At 39.8% G+C, this 26,486-nt stretch overlaps 1 non-coding gene across 1 annotated transcript; it reads left to right on the top strand.

Annotated features, from left to right (window-relative positions):
* Positions 1-20,698: 20,698 nt before the first annotated feature.
* Positions 20,699-20,800, top strand: LOC127745151 (small nucleolar RNA R71). The gene has a single exon (XR_008006347.1). It is a non-coding gene; the product is annotated as a small nucleolar RNA R71 (small nucleolar RNA).
* Positions 20,801-26,486: the final 5,686 nt, after the last annotated feature.

The raw sequence follows: 26,486 nt of genomic DNA, 5'->3' as shown, positions 1-26,486 counted from the left end.
TATCATATTCTACTCATTTTCTGTAAACCTAGGTTACTAGTTGAGTATAAAAACTACTTTTAGAGATTTATTTTGGTACCTCATGACATTTTCACTTTTTACATTGTATCTCTACGGCATGAGTCTCTAAACTCCATTGTTGGGGGTGAGGAACTCTACTGTGTCTCGATGGATTAATGCAATTACCACTATTTTTCTATTCAATCACGCTTGTTTTCATTCTAAGATATTCATTCACACTTAAACATGATGGATGTGATGATCTATGACACTCATCACCATTCTCAACTTATGAACGCATGCTTGACAACCACCTCCGTTCTATCTTAGACTGAATGGGTATCTGTTGGGTTCCTGGTTCGCAGATTCGAATACCTCTTCTGACAATAAAGTGTTCGACTTCGTGCATCCAGAGTCTTCGTGGTATAAGCTAGGATTATTGGCGGTCATTCCTGGGATACGGAAGGTCTAAACCTTGTCTGTGGTATTTCGAGTAGGATCTGGGAAGGGATGACTGTGACGAGCTTCAAACTTGCAAGTGTTGGGCGTAGTGACAGACGTAAAAGGATCACTGGATTATATTCCAACATGATTGAGAACCGACAGATGATTAGCCGTGCGGTGACAGCACACATGGACCATTTTCACTTAGAGGATGTGAAGTAGCCATTGACAACAGTGACATCCTACACACAGCTTGCCATGGAAGGAGCCTTGCGTGCGTGAAGAATAAGACAGTAGGAAAGCAAAGATTCAGATGACACAACATCTCCAAAACTCCAACCTGTTCTCCATTATTGAATCACAAGTACCTTTTATTTCATGCTCTTTTATTTTATTGCAAACAAAACTCTTTTCATTGATAATTTCCTGACTAAGAGTTACAAGGTAACCATAGCTTGCTTGAAGCCGACAATCTCTGTGGGATCAACCCTTACTTACGTAAGGTATTTACTTGGACGACCCAGTGCACTTGCTGGTTAGTTGTGCGGAATTGTAAGTGTGATTGCAATTTTGTGCACCAAGTTTTTGGCGCCGTTGCCGGGGATTATTCGAGTTTGAACAACTGCGTTTATCTTGTTGCTTAGATTAGGAAAATTTTGACTTTTGTGTCAGAGTCTTTTATTTTCTTTTCAAAATTTTTCAAAAATTTATTATTCTTCTTTTAGATTTTTTTGTTTGAGTCTAGTTGCAGGTTTTAAGTTTGGTGTTCTCTTGTTAGTTTTTATTTAAAATCTGAAAATTTATTTTTGGTTTTCTAAAAATTTTAAGTTTGGTGTCCTTTTTATGTTCTTGGGTCTTTCTTGTGTTTGATCTTAAAATTTTTAAGTTTGGTGTTCTTTGGTGTTTTTCTCAAATTTTCGAAAGTTTTGCAATAAATTAGACATCAATTTTCAAAATCAAATTTTTTTAAAATTATTTTTCAATCATATCTTTTCAATCATATCTTTTTTGTAAATCTTTCTTTTTACTTTTTAGTTTCCAATTTTTATTATTATTATTTCGAAAAAATACATATATATATAATAAAATAAATAAAATAAATCCACATCATCTCCCTTTCTCCAGCATAGACTAAGTGGAAATGAACAGTCCAGAAGGACTCTGGGGTCATATGCTAACCCTGCTACTGCTTCATATGGGAGTAGTATCTGTATACCCTCCATCAGAGTCAGTAGTTTTGAGTTGAATCCTCAGCTCATTATCATGGTGCAGCAAAATTGCCAGTATTCCGGTCTTCCATAGGAAGAACCTACTGAGTTTCTGGCACAGTTCTTACAAATTGCTAACACAGTACACGATAAGGAAGTAGACCAGGATGTCTACAGATTATTGCTATTTCCATTTGCTGTAAAAGACCAAGCTAAGAGGTGGTTAAATAATCAACCTAAGGCCAGCATAAGGACATGGAAATAGCTGTCAAAAAAATCTTTGAATCAATATTTCCCTCCCAAGGGGATGACACAGCTAAGGCTGGCCATCCAAGGCTTTAAACAAGAGGATAATTAATCCCTTTACAATGCTTGGGAGTGATGACAAGTCATCATATACCCATTTCTCAAGCTAATTTCACTTGTTTCACTAGTTTTTATGCACTTTCTTGCACCATAAGTAAGTAATTTAGAGTGGAATTGCATGTTTTATTTGAATCAAACAACCACCATTTAATTGATACTAAATCATGAGGTTTAAGCTAAATTTAATTGAATTTTAATTGATTTATAAACCTTGTGAATTTAGTGATACTTTGATTGGTTGTTTTGATTAATTGTAGGTGAAGAAAAGAAGAAAAGAATGAAGCATGGCTTAAGAAAGCGTGGCCCAAGGAAGAAAAGGGTGTAGCGCATCGAAGGGAGAAAGCCACACTGCCCTCCACAAGAGCACACTGCCCTCCAAGGGAGCACAACAATGAACCAAGCATTCAAGGCTTTACTGCCCTGCCCTCTTTGAGGGCGGAGCACAATTCTAGGCCAAGAAATAAGGGAAGGAAAAACTTTGCCCTGCCCTCCTCAAGAGCAATTTCGGGCTCCTCATGGAAAAATTCAAGGAAATTGTTCTCCAAGTGCCATCCATGGGTTTCGAACCAAGATCAAGAGGGAAGGAAGTAGCGTTCAAATGGAAGGAAAACAAGCCAAAATTAGCTTGTTTTCAACCTCCAAGGATCGAACACAAGACCTTGAGGAAGCAAGAAACTAGGCGCTACCTTGGCTCCAAGAAAACCAAGAAAAAAGGGGCAACAAAAGCCATCCAGCAAGTTTCGAACTTGGGACCTCACCCAAGAACAAGGAAAGCTTGCGCTGCCCTGCTCTTGTGGAGGGCAGAGCAACATTCCTTGGTGCATGGCGCACAATTTGGCACGGCCAGCACGCACACATTGACGCACAGCAAGGGAGCTTGGGCGCGCAGCTTGGACGCACCATGACAACACTGCCCTGCTCTCCACAAGGGCAGGGCAGCATCCTGATGCCCCACCCAAATTTGGCACGCTAGTTGGATCCACATGCAAGGCTTCCCTGCTCTGCCCTCCACAAGAGCAGAGCAACCTCCTGGGAGCAACATGGGCTGAATTTCACTCAAAAATCCAACTTAATTCACTTCTTCACCAAATTAAAAAGCCCACTCAAAATTTTGAAATCCAAAATAGAAAGTGTATAAATAGGTGTTAGTTAGGATTAGAAAAGGAGAGCTTACTTTCATTTTAATTTTCATCAGTAGTCAACTTGAGAGCTCACTTTCCATTTTTCTGTTTTCTGCAAAATTGGCTTGAGAGTTGGAGGAGAGAATTCACTTCTTCTTCCTCTGATCTTTTTATTTTCTTTACTAGGTTTTGTTTGAGTCTTGAGTGTGAAGAATTGAGGAACTTCTATCTCAATCTCCATTTAAGATCTCTTTGATTTTCCTACTGCATAATTGAGCTAAATTCCATTTCCTTTACTGCTGCAATCTTTAATTTCTTTTTAATTGCTTTGTGAACTTGGATCTACTGCTGAACCACTGCTGCAATTGAATTTTCATTTGCTGTTCGAAGATCTAGTCAATTTCAATTCATCTCTTGCTTGGTTAATTGTTGCAATTTAGTTTCCCTTGCTTAAATTCTGAAACCCCAGTCCTCAAATCCCTTCTTCATTCAAGCAATTTATATTTCTTGCATTTTAAGTTACCACAATTTACATTTCTTGCACTTTAAGTTTCAGTCATTTAATTTCTCGTTCTTTAAGATTCAGCACCTTTACTTTCAGTTCTCTTTAATTTATGCAATTCATCCTTCTCCCTTTACATTTCCTGCTATTTACTTACTGTTGGATACAAAATCACTCAACCAATACTTGATTCGCTTGACTAAATCAACCACTAAACTAATATTGCTCAATCCTTTAATCCCTGTGGGATCGACCACACTCCCGTGAGTTTTATTACTTGATACGACCCGGTACACTTGCCGGTGAGTTTTGTGTTGGATCGTTTTCCACACATCAAGTTTTTTGCGCCGTTACCGGGGATTGAAATAAATTGACAATGATTAAGTGAAGTGGAGATCTAGATCAAGCACTTTTTCTTTTCTAACTCTTTAATTTTTGACTAACACACTAACTGTTTGAATTTTTGCTTCAGATAACTAAAACCCCACTCTAGCAATGGAGTGGGATTTTCCTAGATTTTTTGATTCTATGCGTTTCTTGTATTTTTGCTCACTGAGTAAATGATAGAAGCAATTTTCTTCTATTGATCTTTCTAGCCTGTCAATTATTTGATGCATTGTGTCAACTAATCCTCTAACCATGTTTTGGCATGAGTATATTCAATCTTCAGTTGGACTGTTTGTGATTGTGCATATCATGGAAGGGAACTCAATGAATTCCAGTAATTGTAAGAATAGTGTCCTCACCTTAGATGACAATGCAACCCATGACTTGAAGCATCCACTCATCACCATGAACGATGTTACTCAATGGCTTGAAGCCTTCCCACAAGGAAGCATCTTCGGATGGGAAGATCTAATGAGTGAATTCCTGGCCAAGTTGAAACCACCCAAGGAAATTGGTAAGCTAAAAGCAAAAGTGCAATCATCCACACAAGAGAAAGGAGTAATGGAAATTGAAGGTGTAAATGCAGTCATGAACCAAAACAAGCAGATGCATCAACAAACTCTACAACAACTGGAGTTGATGATCAGAAAAATCAATGAGCTGCGAACTGCTGTAGTAAGTGCATATAACCTACCTCAAAATTTACATGGTTGGAATCAACCTGAAAAAGGTTTTGAAGTAATTAACTATGAGCAACAAAGTCATGAGCGATTACACTCTCCAAATAGTACCTCAAGCCTGTTCCAACACAAGTCTCACGGTGATGTGTATAACCCACCCTGGAGAACTCATTCCAACTGGAGGAGGATCGAGCACCAAAATCATGGACCAAGGGACTTCAATTACAACAACCCCAACTTCACAAACCAGCAAAAACACCATCATGCTAACAACAACCAATACTCACCACCACAACACCCACCCTTCCAACCCCCAACATCCCACAACCAACCAATCTCACAAGACTCTCAGAGGATTACTAACTTGGAGATCTTAATAGAGAGAATGATGAAGCACCAAGAGGTGAACACAAAGAACCAGGAAGCTTCAATCAGAAGAATTGAGAGGCAGATGGAAAAATTGGCTAAGCACCTTGCAGAAATGGGTGAGAAGAGGACAAATACTTTCCCCAGAGCCACTGAAGACAACCTGAAAGACAATGAAAAAGTTGCTAGGTGGGAGAAATGGAAAGCAATCATAGAAAGAAGTGAGAGAGCTATGAAAAAATAAACAATCATCAAAGAGAAGCACCACAGAAAAGTTCCTCAAGAAGAAATAGAGGAAAGAAAGCCTACAGTAAGAAGAGAAACTCAAAGGCAACAGAATTCTCAACTTCCATGATCAGAGGATGAAGGATGTCAAGCTAGTGACAATAAAGAAGCGCTTGTTGGGAGGCAACCCAACCTGAGGTAGTTTTCTTTTCATAGCTTTTTCAATAAAAATGTTGAATGATTAGTATGCATTGCAAGAAGCTAAGTTTGGTGTTGCACACCAAAACAGTTTAAGGGAGAATGAAGGATTCTAAGTGTGGTGTTCCACCAAAATCTCATTTAAAAGCACATTCTCACTTCCTGCACAATACTAGCTCCAAGCAATCAGACAGATTATTCAACTTCTTAACTGCTTTCTAGTTTTAATTCCATAACCTTTAGCAAGTACACAAGGTTTCACATATGGTTAAGTTGATGCATGAAAAATAGTAGCAAGGAACTAAGTTTGGTGTTCACACACCAAAGTAAGTTCAAAAAGCCATAATCATTTTTTACTAACCAATTGCACAAAGGCTTGAGAAGCAAGCAACCTTTGAGAATTATGCAGGGCATTAGTCAACCATTGAAGATATTATGCATCTTAACTCAAAGAGAACACAACAGAAGGAAGAATCAAAGGGCTGCAACTCCAAAGGTTGTATCTAAACTTAATCCTTGTTGCTATGAATTGTTTTGAATCTGGGAACCCTTATATATCTTGCTAAAGTGTTTATCTGGTTGCAAGTGGAATTGTTTGTTAAGAATAATTTGCATAGATGCTTGTCATTCATTACTTGGCTTTAAATTTTGTTTTGTTTCCCATATGCTTAATAAAAGAGAAATGTTTGAATTAGAAAGTAAATATCCAATGTTGCATAAGTTGGAATGGCAGTTAATGGTGGTATATGTGTTTGATTAAATGCATAACTCATGAAATAATTGCTGCATAATGTCATTTTCATTGAAGTGTGAGCTAGCTTACTGTCATAAAGGTTCCTATCAGTAAAGAAAAAAATTCCCTTGAGAACAAAAAGTAAATTCTAAGGGGTATTTCAAAACCTGGCCACTTAGATCAACTGATTTGGGATGGCCAATTGAAAGTCCACAATAAAGAGCAACCTAGATACAGAACATTTAGTTATCCAAAGAGATGCTGGGCATCAATGATCCTAGGAGGAGATAGTGAGCCATGTGTCTGTGGTGAAGAAATGTTGAGTAAAAATAAAGCCAAAGGCTGCTGCAACATTTGACACCAAGCCTTCAAAGAATAATAAGCCTGTTAAGCAAAATAAGAAAAGAAAAGTTAGCAAGGGAGCAAGTAAAAAGTAAACCTTACAATAGCAAGCTTGGTAAGCCTTTGAGGAAAAGTGTATATTATGTAACAACAAACAATAACTAAGTTATCATTGCCGGCTTAAAAACTCCATGAACCAAGTTCTACTATATGCCTAATAAGGATATGTATGCTTTTCTTTTTTTCACTTCATTTCCTCTTAATTTTGATGCTTGCTTGGGGACAAGCAAGATTTAAGTTTGCTGTTGTGATGACAAGTCATCATATACCCATTTCTCAAGCTAATTTCACTTGTTTCACTAGTTCTTATGCACTTTCTTGCACCATAAGTAAGTAATTTAGAGTAGAATTGCATGTTTTATTTGAATCAAACAACCACCATTTAATTGATGCTAAATCTTGAGGTTTAAGCTAAATTTAATTGAATTTTAATTGATTTATAAACCTTGTGAATTTAGTGATACTTTGATTGGTTGTTTTGATTAATTGTAGGTGAAGAAAAGAAGAAAAGAATGAAGCGTAGCTTAAGAAAGCGTGGCCCAAGGAAGAAAAGAGTGTAGCGCATGGAAGGGAGAAAGCCACACTACCCTCCACAAGAGCACACTGCCCTCCAAGGGAGCACAACAATGAACCAAGCATTCAAGGCTTCACTGCCCTGTCCTCCTTGAGGGCGGAGCACAATTCTAGGCCAAGAAATAAGGGAAGGAAAAACTCTGCACTGCCCTCCACAAGAGCAGAGCAACCTCGTGGGAGCAACATGGGCTGAATTTCACTCAAAAATCCGACTTAATTCACTTCTTCACCAAATCAAAAAGCTCACTCAAAATTTTGAAATCCAAAATAGAAAGTGTATAAATAGGTGTTAGTTAGGATTAGAAAAGGAGAGCTTACTTTCATTTTAATTTTCATTCTTAGTCAACTTGAGAGCTCACTTTCCATTTTTCTGTTTTCTGCAAAATTGGCTTGAGAGTTGGAGGAGAGAATTCACTTCTTCTTCCTCTGATCTTTTTATTTTCTTTACTGTGTTTTGTTTGAGTCTTGAGTGTGAAGAATTGAGGAACTTCTGTCTCAATCTCCATTTAATATCTCTTTGATTTTTCTACTGCATAATTGAGCTAAATTCCATTTCCTTTACTGCTGCAATCTTTAATTTCTTTTTAATTGCTTTGTGAACTTGGATCTAGGAAGCCAATTGAGATCTAGACTCTGCTATCTAGTCTCTAGAATCCTGAGATTTGATTTTCTCTTTTTGGTTCTTCTGCTAAACCACTGTTGCAATTGAATTTTCATTTGCTGTTTGAAGATCTAGTCAATTTCAATTCATCTATTGCTTGGTTAATTGTTGCAATTTAGTTTCCCTTGCTTAAATTCTGAAACCCCAGTCCTCAAATCCCTTCTTCATTCAAGTAATTTATATTTCTTGCATTTTAAGTTACCGCAATTTATATTTCTTACACTTTAAGTTTCAGTCATTTAATTTCTTGTTCTTTAAGATTCAGCACCTTTACTTTTAGTTCTCTTTAATTTCTGCAATTCATCCCTCTCCCTTTACATTTCCTGCTATTTACTTACTATTGGATACAAAATCACTCAACCAATACTTGATTCGCTTGACTAAATCAACCACTAAACTAAAATTGCTCAATCCTTCAATCCCTGTGGGATCGACCTCACTCCCGTGAGTTTTATTACTTGATGCGATCCGGTACACTTGCCGGTGAGTTTTGTGTTGGATCGTTTTCCACACATCAGGGAGAGGTACAGAGAGATGCTGAGAAAATGCCCCTCTGAAATGTTTTCAGAATGGTGCAGTTAGACATCTTCTATTATGGGCTTACAGAAAAAGCTCAGACATCTCTAGACCACTCAGCTGGTGGATCTATACACATTAGAAAGACAATTAAAGAGGCTTAAGAGCTTATAGATACTGTTGCTAGAAATTAGCATCTGTACTTGAGCAGTGAGTCCTCCATGAAGGAAGAGGCTAAAGCAGTATCTACTAACCTTGGTCCTCCAGAAAAAGCTGCTGAACTCAACCAGTAATTACTTGCTCTAACAAAATAGTTAGTAGAATTTAAAGAAATGTTACAAGATACTCGGGATGCTAATAAGAATATGGAAGCACAACTTGACCAAACAAGACAATAGTTATCTAAACAAATAACAGAAGAATGTCAAGCTGTTCAATTAAGGAGTGGAAAAGCATTAAATACATCAACTCAAGGCAGCAGAAAGCCAAGGAAAGAACAGTTGACAGAGGATGAACAGAATACTACCCAAAATCCCTCTGAAGACAGCAAGGGCCCAGAGAGGAATGATTCTAGCGTCCAAACGCCAGAAAAGGGTGACAAACTGGCATTAAATGCCAGTGGACGCCCAGTTCTGGCGTTCAAACACCAAATAAGGGTGAAAAGTTTGCGTCAAACGCCAATTCCATGTTCAATTCTAGTGTTCAAACGCCATAACAGGGTAGGAATCTGGCGTTAAACGCCAATCCAATGCCCAATCCTGGCATTCAAACGCCAGTAAGGGATCAGACACCCACAAGTGCTGATAATAACCCTCTCAAGAAGGCGTCTCAGCCTGCTTCTGTAAAAAATAAACTTACAGCAACCAAGGTTGAAGAATATAAAGCCAAAATACCTTATCCTCAGAAACTCTACCAAGCGAAATAGGATAAGCAATTTGCTCGCTTTGCATACTATCTCAGGACTCTTGAAATAAAGATTCCGTTTGCAGAAGCACTTGAGCAGATACCCTCTTATGCTAAGTTCATGAAAGAAATCTTAAGCCATAAGAAGGATTGAAGAGAAACTGAAAAATTTTTTCTCACTGAGGAATACAGTGCGGTCATTCTAAAAAGCTTACCAGAGAAGCTTAAGGATCTCGGAAGCTTTATGATACCATGCACATTAGAAGGAATTTGCACCAAGACAGCTCTATGTGATCTTGGGGCAAGTATCAACCTAATTCCTACATCCACTATCAGAAAGCTTGGTTCGACCAAAGAGATCAAACCAACCCGGATTTGTCTTCAACTTACTGATGGCTCCATTAAATACCCATCAGGCATAATTGAGGACATGATTGTCAAGGTTGGGCCATTTGCCTTTCTCACTGACTTTGTAGTGCTGGAAATAGAGGAGCACAAGAGTGCAACTTTCATTCTAGGAAGACCTTTCCTAACAACTGGACGCACTCTCATTGATATCCAAAAGGGGGAAGTGACCCTGAGAGTCAATAAAGATGAGTTTAAGTTGAATGCTGTCAAAGCTATGTAGTATCTAGACACACCAAAAGACTGCATGAAAGTGGATCTTATTGACTCTCTAGTAGAAGAAGTCAATATGACTGAGAGTCTCAAATCAGAGCTAGAGGACATATTTAAAGATGTTTAGCCTGATCTGGAGGAGCCAGAGGAAACAAAGGAACCTCTGAAAATTCCTCAATTAGAGGAAAAGCACCCCAAACCTGAGCTCAAACCACTACCACCATCCCTGAAATATGTATTTCTGGGAGAAGACAACACTTTTCCTATGATCATAAGCTCTACCTTAGAGCCACAGGAAGAGGAGGCACTGATTCAAGTGCTAAGGACACACAAGGCAGCTCTTGGGTGGTCCATAAGTGATCTTAAGGGCATTAGCCCAGCTAGATACATGCACAAGATTCTCTTGGAGGATAATGCTAAGCTAGTGGTACAACCACAAAGGCGGCTGAATCCAGCCATGAAAGAAGTGGTGCAGAAAGAGGTCACTAAATTACCAGAAAGGATCATTTTCCTTTACCATTCATAGACCAGATACTAGAAAGACTAGCAGGTCATGATTACTACTTTTTGGATGGCTATTCGGGCTACAACAAAATTGCAGTAGATCCCCAGGATCAAGAAAAAATAGCATTCACATGCCCATCTGGAGTATTTGCCTACAGAAGGATGCCATTTGGGCTGTGTAATGCACCTGCAACCTTTCAGAGATGCATGCTCTCTATCTTCTCTGATATGGTGGAGAAATTTCTGGAAGTCTTCATGGATGACTTCTCAGTATATGGAAACTCATTCAGCTCCTGTCTTGATCACCTGACACTTGTCCTAAAAAGGTGCCAAGAGACTAACCTGGTTTTGAATTGGGAAAAATGTCACTTTATGGTGACTGAAGGGATCGTCCTTGGATACAAGATCTCGAACAGAGGAATAGAGGTGGATCAAGCTAAGGTAGATGTAACTGAAAAATTACCACCACCTGCTAATGTTAAGGCAATCAGAAGCTTTCTGGGGCATGCAAGATTCTATAGGAGGTTTATAAAGGATTTTTCAAAAATCACAAAACCTCTAAGCAATCTGCCAGCTGCTGACATGCCATTTATATTTGACACAGAGTGTCTGCAGGCTTTTGAGACCCTGAAAGCCAAGCTGGTTACAGCACTAGTCATTTCTACACCAAACTGGACATTACTGTTCGAACTGATGTGTGATGCCAGTGACCATGCCATTGGTGCAGTATTGGGACAGAGACATGACAAACTTCTGCATGTCATTTATCATGCTAGCCGTGTCCTAAATGATGCACAGAAAAACTACACAACCACAGAAAAGAAATTGCTTGTAGTGGTTTATGCTATTGACAAGTTCAGATCCTATTTGGTAGGATCAAAGGTGATTGTGTACACTGACCATGCTGCTCTTAGATATCTACTCACAAAGCAGGATTCAAAACCCAGGCTAATAAGGTGGGTGCTATTTCTGCAGGAGTTTGATATAGAAATAAGAGACAGAAAAGGGACAAAAACCAAGTGGCAGATCACCTGTCCCGGATAGAACTAGTAGAAGGGGCATCCCTCCCCATCACTGAGATTTTTGAAACCTTTCTGGATGAGCAACTCTTTGCCATTCATGAAGTACCATGGTTTGTAGACATTGCAAACTACAAGGCTGCAAAGTTCATACCCAAGGAGTACAGCAGGCAGCAAAAAAAATTAATTTCTGATGCAAAGTACTATTTATGGGATGAACCATATCTCTTTAAGAGATGCGCAGACGGATTGATCCGTAGGTGTGTGCCTAGAGAAGAAGCACAGAGGATCCTTTGGCATTGCCATGGATCACAATGTGGAGGACATTTCGAAAGTGAGCGAATAGCCACAAAAGTCCTCCAATGTGGCTTCTACTGGCCTACTCTCTATAAAGACTCTCGAGAGTTTGTACGGAACTGTGACAGTTGCCAGAGAGCTGGTAATCTGCCTAATGGTTACGCCATGCCTCAGCAAGGGATCTTAGAGATTGAATTGTTTGACGTATGGGGTATTGACTTCATGGGGCCTTTCCCACCTTCATACTCAAACACTTATATTCTGGTGGCAGTAGACTATGTATCTAAGTGGGTAGAGGCAATTGCAACACCCACTAGTAATACTAAAACAGTGATAAAGTTCCTCCATAAATGCATCTTCAGTAGATTGGTGTCGCCAGAGCACTAATCAGTGATGGAGGCACTCACTTCTGCAATAAACAGCTTTACTCTGCTATGGTCTGGTATGGAATTAGCCACAAGGTAGCAACTCCATACCACCCACAGACAAATGGGCAAGTTGAGGTCTCGAATAGAGAACTAAAAAGAATCTTGAAACAGACTGTAATGGCTCGTAGAAAGGATTGGGCAAAAAGCTTGGATGATGCTCTGTAGGCATACAGAACAGCATTCAAGACTCCTATAGGAACTTCTCCATACCAACTTGTGTATGGCAAAGCCTGTCATCTGCCCATAGAACTGGAACACAAAGCCTACTGGACAACCAAATTCCTAAACCATGATGCTACATTAGCTGGAGAGAAAAAATTGCTCCAGTTGAATGACATGACAAGAAATTGTCATCCAGAGTCTTTGAACCAGGACAAAAAGTCCTGCTATTCAACTCTAGACTCAAATTATTCCCTGGGAAAATAAAATCCCGGTGGAGGGGACCATATGTGATTACAAGTGTGTCACGATATGGATATGTGGAGCTTCAAGATACTGACTGTGATAAAAGATTCATTGTTAATGGACAAATAGTCAAACACCATCTTAAGAGCAATATTGAGCAAGAGTGCTCAAAATTGAGACTAGAATAACATTCAATGAGGTCCAGTTAAAGACAGTAAAGAAGCGCTTGCTAGGAGGCAACACAGCCATTGGTTAAGCATATCTATTTTTTAGTAATTATAAGAGTTTGATACAAAATTTATCTTCCATTACAGGAGTTCACAGAGTTATAAAAGAATTTAGAGCGGAAAACAGAGAAAAGATGCTCACTAGCAGAAAAATGCCAGTAAAGGAGCATTTTAGGCGTTAAACGAAAGAATGGGTGCCATTCTGGGCGTTTAACGCCAGACCTACAGCATCCTGGGCATTTAGAAAAATGCCCAGCGACAAAGGAATTCTGGCGTTTAAACGCCAACCAAGGTACCTAGTTGGGCGTTTAAACGCCCAGTAAGGAAGGCAAACTGGTGTTTAAACGCCAGCCATGGTACCTGGCTGGGCATTTAAACGCCCAAAATAGGCAGCAATTGGGTGTTAAACGCCCAAAACATGCTACTCCTAGGCATTTAACGCCAGGAACATGGAGGGGAGGAGGTTCTTGTTCCCAACTAAGATTTTTTTTTAATTTTCATATTTCTTTCCACATTTCTTGCATGAACATGTTACAAACCCTCATCTCTCAATTTCAATTTCAAAAATTTCTTAATTCCAAAAAAAAAAATCTTTTTCTATTTCTTTCAAAATCTTTGTCAAAACTCATATATCTTTTTAAATTCTTTTCAAATCTTTTTCAACCCATCACACTATCTTTTCAAAATTAGAATTATTTTTTTCAAATCTCCCTCTTATCTTCTCAATTTTAAAAATACATCTTTCGCACATCATAATTATCTTTCCACAAATCATATCTTCTATCATATCTTTTTCAAAATTCTCGAACCCACCCCTCTCCCCTTTAAATCCCCATTCGGCCATCCCCCTTCCTCCACCATTCAAAATTGTCTCTCCCTCTCTTCCTCTCCTTTCCTTTCTTTTGCTTGAGGACAAGCAAACCTCTAAGTTTGGTGTGCCTTTTGTGATCACTGAGCCAAGACTTACCAAGATCATGGGTCTTAAGGGAAAACAAACCACCTCAGGAGGCAAGAAAGAGAATATTCCAAAACCACTTTGGAAGCAAGAGAAGTTCTTAACCAAAGAACATGCAGACCATTATTATAAAATAATAGGTCTGAGGTCAGTGATCCCGGAAGTTAAATTTGATCTGAAAGAAGATGAATATCTGGAGATCCAAGAGCAAATTCGAATTAGAGGCTGGGAAATCCTAGCTAATCCTGAGACAAAGGTAGGGAAAAACATGGTTCAGGAATTCTACTCAAATCTGTGGCAAATAGATAAACAGAGAATGTCTGGAACCGCCTTCTATACCTTCCGAACTATGGTCAGAGGAAGGATTATCTATTTTCACCATGACAGCATAAGAGAGATCTTCAAGCTGCCTCAACCACAAGATGACCCAGAATCCTTTAACAGGAGAATTGTGAATCAAGATAAGCGCTTGGACCAAGTTCTAGTGGACATATGCATCCCTGGAGCCAAGTAGGTAACCAACACAAAGAATGTCCCAATTCAACTCAAGAGAGGGGATCTCAAACCAGTTGCTAAAGGCTGGCTGGATTTTATTGGGCATTCCATACTACCCACCAGCAACCACTCTGAGGTCACTATTAAAAGAGCAGTGATGATCCACTATATTATGATGGAAAACGAAGTGGAAATTCATCATCTGATCGCTTGTGAGCTTTATACAATTGCAAATAAGAACTCCACTGAAGCCAAATTGGCCTACCCAAGCTTGATTTCTCTGCTATGTAAAAATGCTGGAGTAAAAATAGGAGTAGATGAATACATCTCAGTTGATCTCCCAATCACAAAAAATTCAATGGAAGGGCAACAAATGCAAGACATTCCCATCAAAAGGAAGGCGCAAGAGTTCCTCCCAGAAATCCCACAGATTGATTACTGGAACCGCTTAGAAGCATCTATTACCAAGCTACAAGAAGCTTTGGAATAAATGAAAGAAGAACAGCAAAATCAAAATAGCATGCTCTGCAAGCTGCTTAAGGAACAAGAGAAGCAAGGGCGTGAACTGCAGGAACTGAAGCGCCAGAAGCTACCTCTTGAAGGACCAGTGATCCTACAGAATGAAGGAGCATCCACCTTCCAAAATAAAGGTTGTTGAGTCCTAATCTTAACTTTGTGATAACTCTACTATTAGAAATCTATTTTTAGAGTCATATGAACAATAGTAATGAGTGTCTTTACTTTTCGTTTTTTATTTTATCCCTAAGTAAGCTATAATTTATTTTTCTCATCATCATTAAACATGAATAAAATAGCAGATTTTTAGAGTAAGGAAGCAATTTTATCTTCAAGTTCTTAATAAGAAAAATTCAAATTATTTATATGTGCTGACAATGCTCCTTGTTCTTTGAATGAATGATTGAACAGTGCATAAATTTTGATAGTGAAGTCTATGAATGTTAAAATTATTGGCTCTTGAAAGAATGATGAAAACAGAGAAATGTTGTTGATAATCTGAAAAATCATAGAATTGATTCTTGAAGCAAGAGAAAGCAGTGAAGAACAAAGCAAAAGAGAGAGAGAGAGAGAGAGAGAGAGAGAGAGAGAGAAAAGAAAAAGAAAAAGGCAAGCAGAAAAAGCCAATAACCCTTTGAACCAAAAGGCAAAGGTAAAAAGGATCCAAGGCTTTGAGCATTAATGGATAGGAGGGCCAAGCATAAAATCCTGACCTAAGCGGCTGAATCAAGCTGTCCCTAACCATGTGCTTGTGTCATGAAGGTCCAAGTGAAAAACTTGAGACTAAGTGGTTAAAGTCGTGATCCAAAGCAAAAGAGTGTGCTTAAGAACTCTGGACACCTCTAACTTGGGACTGTGGCAAAGCTGAGTCACAATCTGTAAGGTTCACCCAGTTATGTGTCTGTGGCATTTATGTATCCGGTGGTAATACTGGAAAACAAAGTGCTTAGGGCCACGGCCAAGACTCATAAAGTAGCTATGTTCAAGAATCCACGTACTGAACTAGGAGAATCAACAACACTATTTGAATTCGGAGTTCCTATAGATGCCAGTCATTCAGAACTTCAAAGGATAAATGGAGATGCCAAAACTATTCAGAAGCAAAAAGCTACTAGTCTCGCTCATCTAATTAGAATTTGAGCTTCATGTACACTCTGAGATGCTATTGCCTCCTGATTTTCTTTGGCCTATTTCGTTCATCTAGTTTCTTGAGGACAAGCAACAGTTTAAGTTTGGTGTTGTGATGAGCGGATATTTTATACGCTTTTGGAGGGTATTTTCATATAGTTTTTAGTAGGGTTTAGCCACTTTTTAGTATATTTTTATTAGTTTTTATGCAAAAATCATATTTCTGGACTTTACTATGAGTTTGTGTGCTTTTCTATGATTTCAGATATTTTCTGGCTGAAATTGAGGGACCTGAGCAAAAATCTGATTCAGAGGCTGAAGAAGGACAGCAGATGCTGTTGGATTCTGACCTCCCTGCACTCGAAGTTGATTTTCTGGAGCTGCAGAACTCGAAACGGGGCGCTCCCAATTGCGTTAAAAAGTAGATATCCAGGGCTTTCCAGCAATATATAATAGTCTATACTTTGAGCGAGTTTTGATGACGTAAATTGGCATCAAAACGCCAGCTCCCTGCCTTTTTTTGGCGTCAAAACGCCAGAGCTGGCATAAAAGTTGGAGTTAAACTCCCAAACTGGTACCAAAGCTGGCGTTTAACTCCAGGAACAGCCTATGCACGTGAAAGCTTCAATGCTCAGCCCAAGCACACACCAAGTGGGCCCAAGAAGTGGATTTCTGCATCATCTATCATAGTATACTCATTTTCTGTAAACCTAGGTTACTAGTTGAGTATAAAAACTACTTTTAGAGATTTATTTTGGTACCTCATGACATTTTCACGTTTTACATTGTATCTCTACGGCATGAGTCTCTAAACTACAATGTTAGGGGTGAGGAGCTCTGCTGTGTCTCGATGGATTAATGCAATTACCACTGTTTTTCTATTCAATCACGCTTGTTTCGTTTTAAAATATTCATTCGCACTTAAACATGATGGATGTGATGATCCGTGACACTCATCACCATTCTCAACTTATGAACGTGTGCCTGACAACCACCTCCGTTCTATCTTAGACTAAATGGGTATCTCTTGGGTTCCTGGTTCGCAGATTCAAATACCTCTTTTGACAACAGAGTGTTCGACTTCGTGCATCCAAAGTCTTCGTGGTATAAGCTAGGATTATTGGCAGTCATTCCTGGGATCCGGAAGATCTAAACCTTGTCTGTGGTATTCTGAGTAGCATCTGGGAAGGGATAACTTTGACGAGCTTCAAACTCGCAAGTGTTGGGCGTAGTGACAGACGCAAAAGAATCACTGGATTCTATTCCAACATGATCGAGAACAGACAGATGATTAGCCGTGCGGTGACAGCACACATGGACCATTTTCACTGAGAGGATGGGAAGTAGCCATTGACACACCCTACACACAGCTTTCCATGGAAAGAGCCTTGCGTGCGTGAAGAAGAAGACAGTGGGAAAGCAGAGATTCAGATGATAGAGCATCTCCAAAACTCCAACCTGTTCCCCATTATTGAATCACAAGTACCTTTTATTTCATGCTCTTTTATTTTATTGCAACAAAACTCTTTTCATTGATAATCTCCTGACTAAGAGTTACAAGGTAACCATAGCTTGCTTCAAGCCGACAATCTCCGTGGGATCGATGATGATTGGATTTTTGATGGTATAGAATTTCACAAATGAATTCTCGTTGCAAGTATAGTTTCTAAACCAATCAATAATCCTTTCACACAAAAAGTTGTTTGTCACTAAAACAAAACCCTAAAATTTATAAACCGAAGTATTCAAACCTTGGGTCGTTCTCCCTTGAAATTGTAATAAAGTGTCTTGTTATTGGTTATGAGTTATTTTGGGGTTTTTAAGATTTTAGACAAGAAATATAAATGGCAAAGAAAATGAAATAACAACTAACAAAGCTCTTGGCAAGATATGAGAACTAGAAGTTCTATCCTAGTTATCCTCCTCAATTGTGACAACAAATTGTTCATTTCTCCCACTTAGTTAACCTCTAACCATGGAGGAGAGTCAAGTGGATGAATCAATTTGATTCCTCAAGTCCTAATCAACTCCTAAAGGAAGACTAGCTTTAGAGGCATCCAAATCAATTAACAATCTCTAATTATCAATCAACAAAGGAATTAGATAACTCAAGAGTCACTAATCACTCTACCAAAGCCAAGAGGAACAAAACCTACACTAAAATCCAACCAAGCATTAAATCAAACACTTGGAAGGCACAAAAGAAAAGCATAGTAAATTGACAACAAGAATGAAATCTAACAACATTTATTGAAAGGAATTAACAACAACAATTAAAAGAAACACATTTATTATGAATTACCTTTATTGAATTGAAAGAGAGTAGAAGGAACAAAAGTAGATCTACAACAAGATACAAGAACAACATAAAAGAAATTACAACCAAAGAACGGAAGAAGAATGAATGTAACAACAAGAAATTGAAAGGTAGAAGTAGATGAAAGCAAAGATTAAAATCTAGATCTAAGAACTAAACCTAATCCTAATCCTAATTCTAGAGAGAAGAGAGAGCTTCTCTCTCTAGAAACTACTACTTCTAAACTAATCCTAATGAGTGTGAATGAACTAATGTGAGTTAATCTCTTTGCTCTTCAATCCTTGGCTTTAAATAGCATTTCTGGCGCCAAAGTTAGTTGAGATTGGGCCCCACACCCTTCTGAATTCGTTGGTCACGTTTTCATTAAAAAATCATAAACCAGCACCGACGCATACGCGCACAGCACGCTTACGCGTCCATGGGGTAATTCGCAAGGTGCGCGTACACGCCAGGTGTGCGCACGCGTCCATGGGCGAGTTCAACTTCTTTGACTTTTCATGATTTCTCCACTTTGCATGCTTTCCTCTTCACTCCTTTGATCCATTCCTAGCCTTTTCAATCTGAAATCATTAGCAAACATATCAAGGCATCTAGTGGAATCAAAGGTGAATAAAAATCATTAATTTAAGGGTCTAAAAGCATGTTTTCGCATCTAAGCACAAATAAGGAGACAATCACAAAACCATGCTATTTTATTGAATAAATGTGGGTAAAAGGTGATAAAATCTCTTAAAATCAATACAAGATAAACCGTCAAAACGGGGTTTATCAATCGACCCTTACTCACGTCAGGTATTACTTGGACAACCCAGTGCACTTGCTGGTTAGTTGTGCGAAATTGCAATGTGATTGCAATTTCGTGCACCATTGCACATCAATGATGGCTCTAGCAGTAGCTAGAAATGGCCTTCCGAGGATGATGGATGTGTTAGCCTCTTCTTCCATATCCAGCCCAATAAAGTCAGCTGGGAAAATGAATCCTCCTACCTTCACCAACAAGTCTTCCACTACCCCGTGTAGAAACTTGAATGTTCTGTCAGCCAATTGGAGTGCCATTCTTATTGGCTTGGGTTCCTCAATATTAATCCTCCTCATCATGGTTAGGGACATGAGGTTGATGCTAGCTCCCAGATCACACAAGGCTTTCTAAATATTGATATCCCCTATGATGCAGGGGATTTGGAAACTCACTAGGTCTTTCATTTTTTGAGGGAGCTTCTTTTGTATGATTGCACTACACTCCTCAGTTAGCACTATGGTCTCTTTTTCTTCCCAGTTTCTTTTTCTTGTCATGAGCTCCTTCAAAAATTTGGCATAAAGCGGAATTTGCTCCAATGCTTCAGCAAATGGTATGTTGATTTGGAGCTTTTTAAAGATCTCTAAGAATCTAGAGAACTGGCCATCATTCCCATCTTTCTTCAGCCTCTGTGGATATGGTGCCTTTGGCACATAAGGTTTCAAGATTGGCTTTGGTGAGGATGGGGCAGGGTCTTTTCTTCATTCTTGTTTCCATGCTTTTCCGCAACTTCTTCTTCATGGTTGTCCTGGTTTGGGGTTGCTTCTTCTACAACTTTCCTACTTCTAAGTGTGATGGCCTTGCATTCCCCTCTTGGGTTGGCCATGGTATCACTGGAAAATGTATGTGTGGGCATTGGGATTTACTTGTATAGAATCTCTACTTGTGCTTCAAGTTTTGAGATTGCTGCACCTTGATTCTTCATATTAGATCTGTATTCTTCTTTATTCGCGTCTATCTTTCTTTTAGCCTGTGTTTGTCTCTCCAAGAGGGTGGAAATGGCTCCTGTCAGCTGTGAGGATAGTTGTGCTATTGCCACCTCTACTCTCTCAAAGTTGCTCTTGATCTCATATGGTTGCATGGTTGAGGTTGATGTGTCTTACTGGTGGTTGTTGTGTGTTTGTTGGATGGAATGGTATGATATGTTTTGTAAATTGTGGTAGGGTCTATTGTTGCCTGATTGATGGTTGGGGTTGTGAGTGTTGTATTGGTTGGATTGGTATGGCTTGTTATGGTCTTGGTGGTGGCTTTGTTGGTTGCCCCACCCAAAATTTGGGTGGTTCTTCCAACCTGGGTTGTATGTCTTGGAGTTGGGATCATATGGTGGTCTAGAATTGTTCACATAGTTAGCTTGCTCCCACTCACATTCAACTTCTGGTGCATCTCTTTCTTGTTGAAGGGCTTGGGCTTGAATAGTTGAGACTTGATTGTTTTCCATCTTCTTGGTCAAGGCTGCTAGTTATGCAGTGATCACTTTATTTTGGGCTAACAGGGCATCCATTAAATTGAGCTCCATTACTCCTCTCCTTTGAGCTCTATCTGAAGCATAAAAATACTCATTTTCAGCCACAGTCTCAATGACGTCTATCGCTTCTTCAATGGTCTTCTTCTTATTGAGTGAACCTCCTGAAGAATGATCTACTGCTTGCTTTGACTCATATGACAGCCCTTCATAGAAGATGTGTAGTTGCACCCACTCATTGAACATATCCGATGGGCATTTCCTTGTCAAATCTTTGAACCTCTTCCAAGCCTCATAGAGTGTTTCACCATCTTGTTGTCTGAAAATTTGCACCTCAGCTCTTAGCCTGTTGACTCTCTATGGAGGGTAAAATCTTGCTAGAAATTTGTTTACAACATCATCCCATGTGGTTAAGTACTCCTTGAGAAATGCTTCCAACCACTTTGCTGCCTTATCTCTGAGTGACAAAGGAAACAAAAGTAACTCGTAGGTGTCAGGGTGTATACCATTGGACTTTACAGTATCACAGATCCTCAAGAATGTAGTGAGATGTTGGTTTGGGTCCTCCTAGGCACCTCCTCCATATGAACAGTTATTTTGGACAAGTGTGATGAGTTGAGGTTTCAACTCAAAGTTGTTGGCATGGATTGTTGGTTTCAGGATGCTGCTGCCATAGTTTCCTTGATTTGGGTTCATGTAGGAGCTTAAGACTCTTCTCTCTTGCCCAACATGATTGCCAGCATCTCTTCCAACATTATCCTGCACTTTGTCATCCATGGTGGTTCTCAGATCTTCCTCCACTAGTTCTTTTCCAACTATGCCTTTGCCTCTAGCCTCCCTTCTTAGCCTAAGGAAGGTCCTCTCAGGTTCACTATCGAAGGAGGATGAGGTTTCTCCCCTTCTACCTGTCAAACATTCAACAAACAGCAAGTAGAGGACAAGTGAAAGAATCACCTTAGTTAAGATTAGTAGTTAACTTGGTTGATGCAATTAATCAAACAGTTAGAAGAATGGACATATGGACAATGGATAACTAAAATGATCCCAGCAAAAAGATAGAAATCAGAATGGAAAAAGAAATTAAAGAACAACAAAAAAAGAGAAAATTAACAAGGTGATTAAAATGCTTAATCTAGCTCTCCAATCAATTTAATCATTGTCAAATTCAAACCAATCCCCGGCAACGGCGCCATTAAACTTGATGACCGGATTTCACTCCCCATATAAAAAAATTGATGAATCCGTTCTTTTAGCAAGCGCACCAAAATTATCGTCAAGTAATAACCCACAGTGGAATGGGATCATATCCACAGAGATTGGTAGATTTGAACAATTTTAATCAATTGGTGAATTAGTTAAGCTAAACAGAATAGATTGTGATTACAGAATTATAATGTAATCATAAATGGGTAGAATTATAAATGACTCAAAAGTAAAGAGAGGGAGTAAAGTGCAGAAATGGAAATGGCAAGAATGTAAAGGGCAGAATCTTAAATGACATAAATGTAAATGGGAATAGGGATTTGTAGAATATAGAAGAAAGCTATAAAGAATGTGGAAGATAAGAATAGGGGAATTCATTGAGATCAGGAGATGTTGTCTCTTTGGATTAAATCTAGTTCATATCTTCTTCAATCATGCAACTCATTGACCTCTTGGCAATCATGATTGATTGAGTTCCAATCCCTTAGTGACTCAATCTCTCAGATCTTGATCTATAGCCAATTCCTTTGTCTAATTGCTCATGAAGAGAGATATTCTTGGTCCCTGATTATACCACACATCATCATAGGTCCAAGTAGAGGGAGGATTATATGTCACCATATCCAAACACCAAAACCCAAATCCTACTAAAGTGTGAGAAGGGATTTCTAGCATGGTTTCATGTTTCCTTTTCCAAAGTTCTCATGAAACCCATTTTGCATTCAATCTCTTTTCCAAGATAATTGAACACTAAGCATGAAGAACGTAATTCCTTCTAGCAAATCAAAGAGAAGATGAAGAGAAGAAGAAATTCACTATCATTAACCCATCAAGTACAACAGAGCTCCCTCTCTCAATGAGAGGAAATTTAGCTACTCATAGCTCAGAGAAAAGTACTCCAGATGGACAAGATGATGAAGTGAAAAGTAAATCTAAAAACTCCGTTCCACAACTTCGCTTACTAATTGCTTGACCCCCCTTTCTCAGCGCCTTTTGAGGTTATTTATACTACTACCAACTCTGAAAAATTAAGGAAATACGAAAGTGAAAAGAAAAATACAATTTAGAGGGAAAAGAAACTCAATAAACGTGATCTCCCAGCTGGCGTGTGGCTGGCGCTTCAGTGGCGTGCCACGTTTTCCTCTGATTCTGGCTTGGCGTGCCACGCCCAGCTCGTCAAGTGGCACGCCCTCTTTCATTAGCATCCCTGGCGTGCCACGCCTTCGAACCTAAGAGGCACGCCCAGGCCTTCTTCCTCTTCTTCTTGCTTCGGAAGAGTTGAACTAGCCCATTTGTGTGCATGGTCCTTCACTGGCGTGCCACGCCCAGCATTTAAATGGCATGCCCAGTTCCTCTTTTGGTTGATTGGTGATGATGGCATGGCACGCCTGAGACTCAAGTGGCACGCCTGGGAGGAGAATGGTAGTTGGTGTGCTACGCCTTCGATACCAAGTGGCACGCCCTTATGGTTGGTCTCCTATCTTCTTCTCTGGAAAGTATAACTAGCGTGCCACACCCAGAGGCTGGCGTGCCACGCCCCTCATTTTGCCTTGGTTCCAGTAGCTGGCGTGCCACGCCCAGCATTCAAGTGGCACGCCCAGATGAGACTCTTGAGCTGGCATGCCACGCCTTTGATACCAAGTCGCACGCCCAGCCTTTGCTTTGGCCTTCTTGTACGTTGGCATGCCACGCCTGGATGCTCAAGTGGCACGCCTAAGTAAGGGTGAGGGCTTGGCATGCCACGCCTTCGACCTCAAGTGGAACGCCTAGACCTTTTTGGCCTTCAGTCCCTTCTATGGAATCTTGTATTAGCGTGCCACGCCATGCTTGCTCAAGTGGCACGTCCATTCACTTGTGATTTTCTTAAGCTTGGCGTGCCACGCCGGGATGCTCATGTGGCACGCCCAAGTGACTTTTGAAGCTGGCATGCCACGCCTTCGATACCAAGTGGAATGCCCCAGTGATGATCCCTTCTGGAGTGATGAACTGGCGTGCCACCCCCATGGCTCAAATGGCACACCCATAGTAAGTGATGGGCTAGGCGTGCCATGCCCAGTTTTGCGTGCCACGCCCCTTTAGTGGCCTTCATTGTTGTTTTCTGGAAAACTGTACTAGCGTGCCACGCCTAGCTTCTGGCATGCCATGCCCATGTGAATGCTTTGAGGATCCTCTCTGGAATTTAGTACTGGCGTGCAACACCCAGCTCCTGGCCTGCCACGCCAGTGCATTTTTGTGGTGTTTTCTCCAAGTGGTACGCCAGTTTTACACGCCCAGCTTGTTTTGTTGTTTTCATCCCTTTTTTGATGTATTTTTCACCTAAAATTCAGCACAACTCATTTCAAAGCAGTGTACCATAATATTCATCAAATGTTGTATGAATTTCAATGATCAAATGAGATCATGCTCTTTGATGGTCCTTCTTATGCAAGAAAAAAGGGTAGATGATGCAAGTCATCAAAAAGCTAGAGATGATTCTGAGATGAAGAATTTTAGTCCAATTCCTCAATCTGAGTTCAAAACCCAAAACAAAAAATAAAAGTTGCAGAAGAGAAAACAAAATAGAAAGCAAACTTAGATCTTATCCCAATTCTCAAACCCTCGAAAGGAAAAATTAAGAAAAGCCTAAAGCCAAAAAAGAAGGTCCCCCCTTCTCAAATCAAATTTGCTCCTATTTATACACTTTCTATTTCAGTCATCAAAACTTGGAGTGGGCTTTTGTTGATTTGGCCTTGTATGAAGTGGGTCAGGATGGTGTTTGGGTGTTGCCTCCAGGAGAGCGTTCAGTTCACACAATGAGCGCAGCGCTCACTCACTATGTGTGCTCCTCACGTGCGCAATTTTTCTCAACTAGTGCTCTCTTAGTGAGCGCTATGTTGCATTATTGAGCGTTGGTCCTTTGGTGCGCTTATTTCTTTACTAGCGCTCTCTTAATGAGCACCAAGTTAACTTAGTGAGCACTCCTTAACACGTACGGACAGCAAAGCTTTGCCTCCAAACTTGACCAAGCCCGAAAACGTTGGCTTAGTGAGCGTGGCGCTCACTTTGAAAATGAGCGCCAGCTATTTGTGCTCCTGAGCGTGGCTTTCTCTTTTTGAACGCAGCGCTTCCCTAGTTGCTTCCCCCTTCTCTTCATTTCTTCACCTAAAAACAACCAAACAAGCAATCAAAGTTCCAAAAAAATCACAAGGTCTTTGCATCATTCATGAAATCAATTAATTATAGCATAAAACTTATAATTTTGTGTAAAATAAATGATGTTTGATTGATTCAAAATAATCATAAAATTCCACTCCAATCACTTACTTATTGTGCAAGAAAGTGCATAAAACCTAATGAAACAAATGAAAAATGCTTGTGAAAATAGCATAAGATGACTTGTCATCAGGCGTGGCACGCTGATGAGCGGATAATTTATACGCTTTTTGGCATTGTTTTTAGGTAGTTTTTAGTATGATCTAGTTACTTTTAGGGATGTTTTCATTAGTTTTTATGCTAAATTCACATTTCTGGACTTTACTATGAGTTTGTATGTTTTTCTGTGATTTTAGGTATTTTCTGGCTGAAATTAAGGGACCTGAGCAAAACCCTGATAAGAAGGCTGACAAAGGACTGCTGATGCTGTTAGATTCTGACTTCCCTGCACTCGAAATGAATTTACTGGAGCTGGAGTTCTCAACGGCGTTAGAAAGTAGACATCCAGAGCTTTCCAGCAATATATAATAGTCCATACTTTATTCGAGATTTGACGACGTAAACTGGCGCTCAACGCCAGTTCCATACTGCATTCTGGAGTCAAACGCCAGAAACACGTCACGAACCAGAGTTAAACGCCAAAAACACGTTACAACTTGGCGTTCAACTCCAAGATAAGCCTCAACTCGTGTAAAGATCAAGCTCAGCCCAAGCACACACCAAGTGGGCCCCGGAAGTGGATTTCTGCATCAATCACTTACTTTTGTAAACCCTAGTAGCTAGTCTAGTATAAACAGGACTTTTTACTATTGTATTAGATATCTTTGGTCTCAGTTTTTTTTTTATTCATCTTAGGAGACTATTGATCACGTTTTGGGGGCTGGCCACTCGGCCATGCCTGAACCTTCATCACTTATGTACTTTTAACGGTGGAGTTTCTACACACCATAGATTAAGGGTGTGGAGCTCTGCTGTACCTCAAGTTTCAACGCAATTACTACTATTTTCTATTCAATTCTGCTTGCTCTTATTCTAAGATATTCGTTGCACTTCAACATGATGAATGTGATGATTCGTGACACTCATCATCATTCCACCTATGAACGCGTGACTGGCAACCACTTCCGTTCAACCTTAGACCGGGCGCATATCTCTTGGATTCTCTAATCAGAATCTTCGTAGTATAAGCTAGAATTGATGGCGGCATTCATGGGAATCCGGAAAGTCTAACCTTGTCTGTGGTATTCCGAGTAGGATTCCGAGATTGAATGACTGTGACGAGCTTCAAACTCGCGATTGTTGGGCGTGATGACAAACGCAAAAGAATCAAGGGATTCTATTCCAACATAATCGAGAGCCGACAGATGATTAGTTGTGCTGTGACAGAGCATTTGGACCATTTTCAATGAGAGGATGGGATGTAGCCATTGACAACGGTGATGCCCTACATATAACTTGCCATGGAAAGGAGTGAGAAGGATTGAATGAAAGCAGTAGGAAAGCAGAGATTCAGAAAGGACACAGCATCTCCATGCACTTATCTGAAATCCCCACCATTGAATTACATGAGTAACTCTATCTTTATTTTCTGCTTTATTTATTATTCAAAAACTCCATAATCAATTATTATCCGCCTAAC

The sequence above is a fragment of the Arachis duranensis genome, chromosome 2 (assembly GCF_000817695.3).
Source record: "Arachis duranensis cultivar V14167 chromosome 2, aradu.V14167.gnm2.J7QH, whole genome shotgun sequence".
Classification (NCBI taxonomy): Eukaryota; Viridiplantae; Streptophyta; class Magnoliopsida; order Fabales; family Fabaceae; genus Arachis; species Arachis duranensis.
The sequence above is the reverse complement of the archived record's forward strand: the minus strand, read 5'-3'. Positions and strand labels throughout refer to the sequence as shown.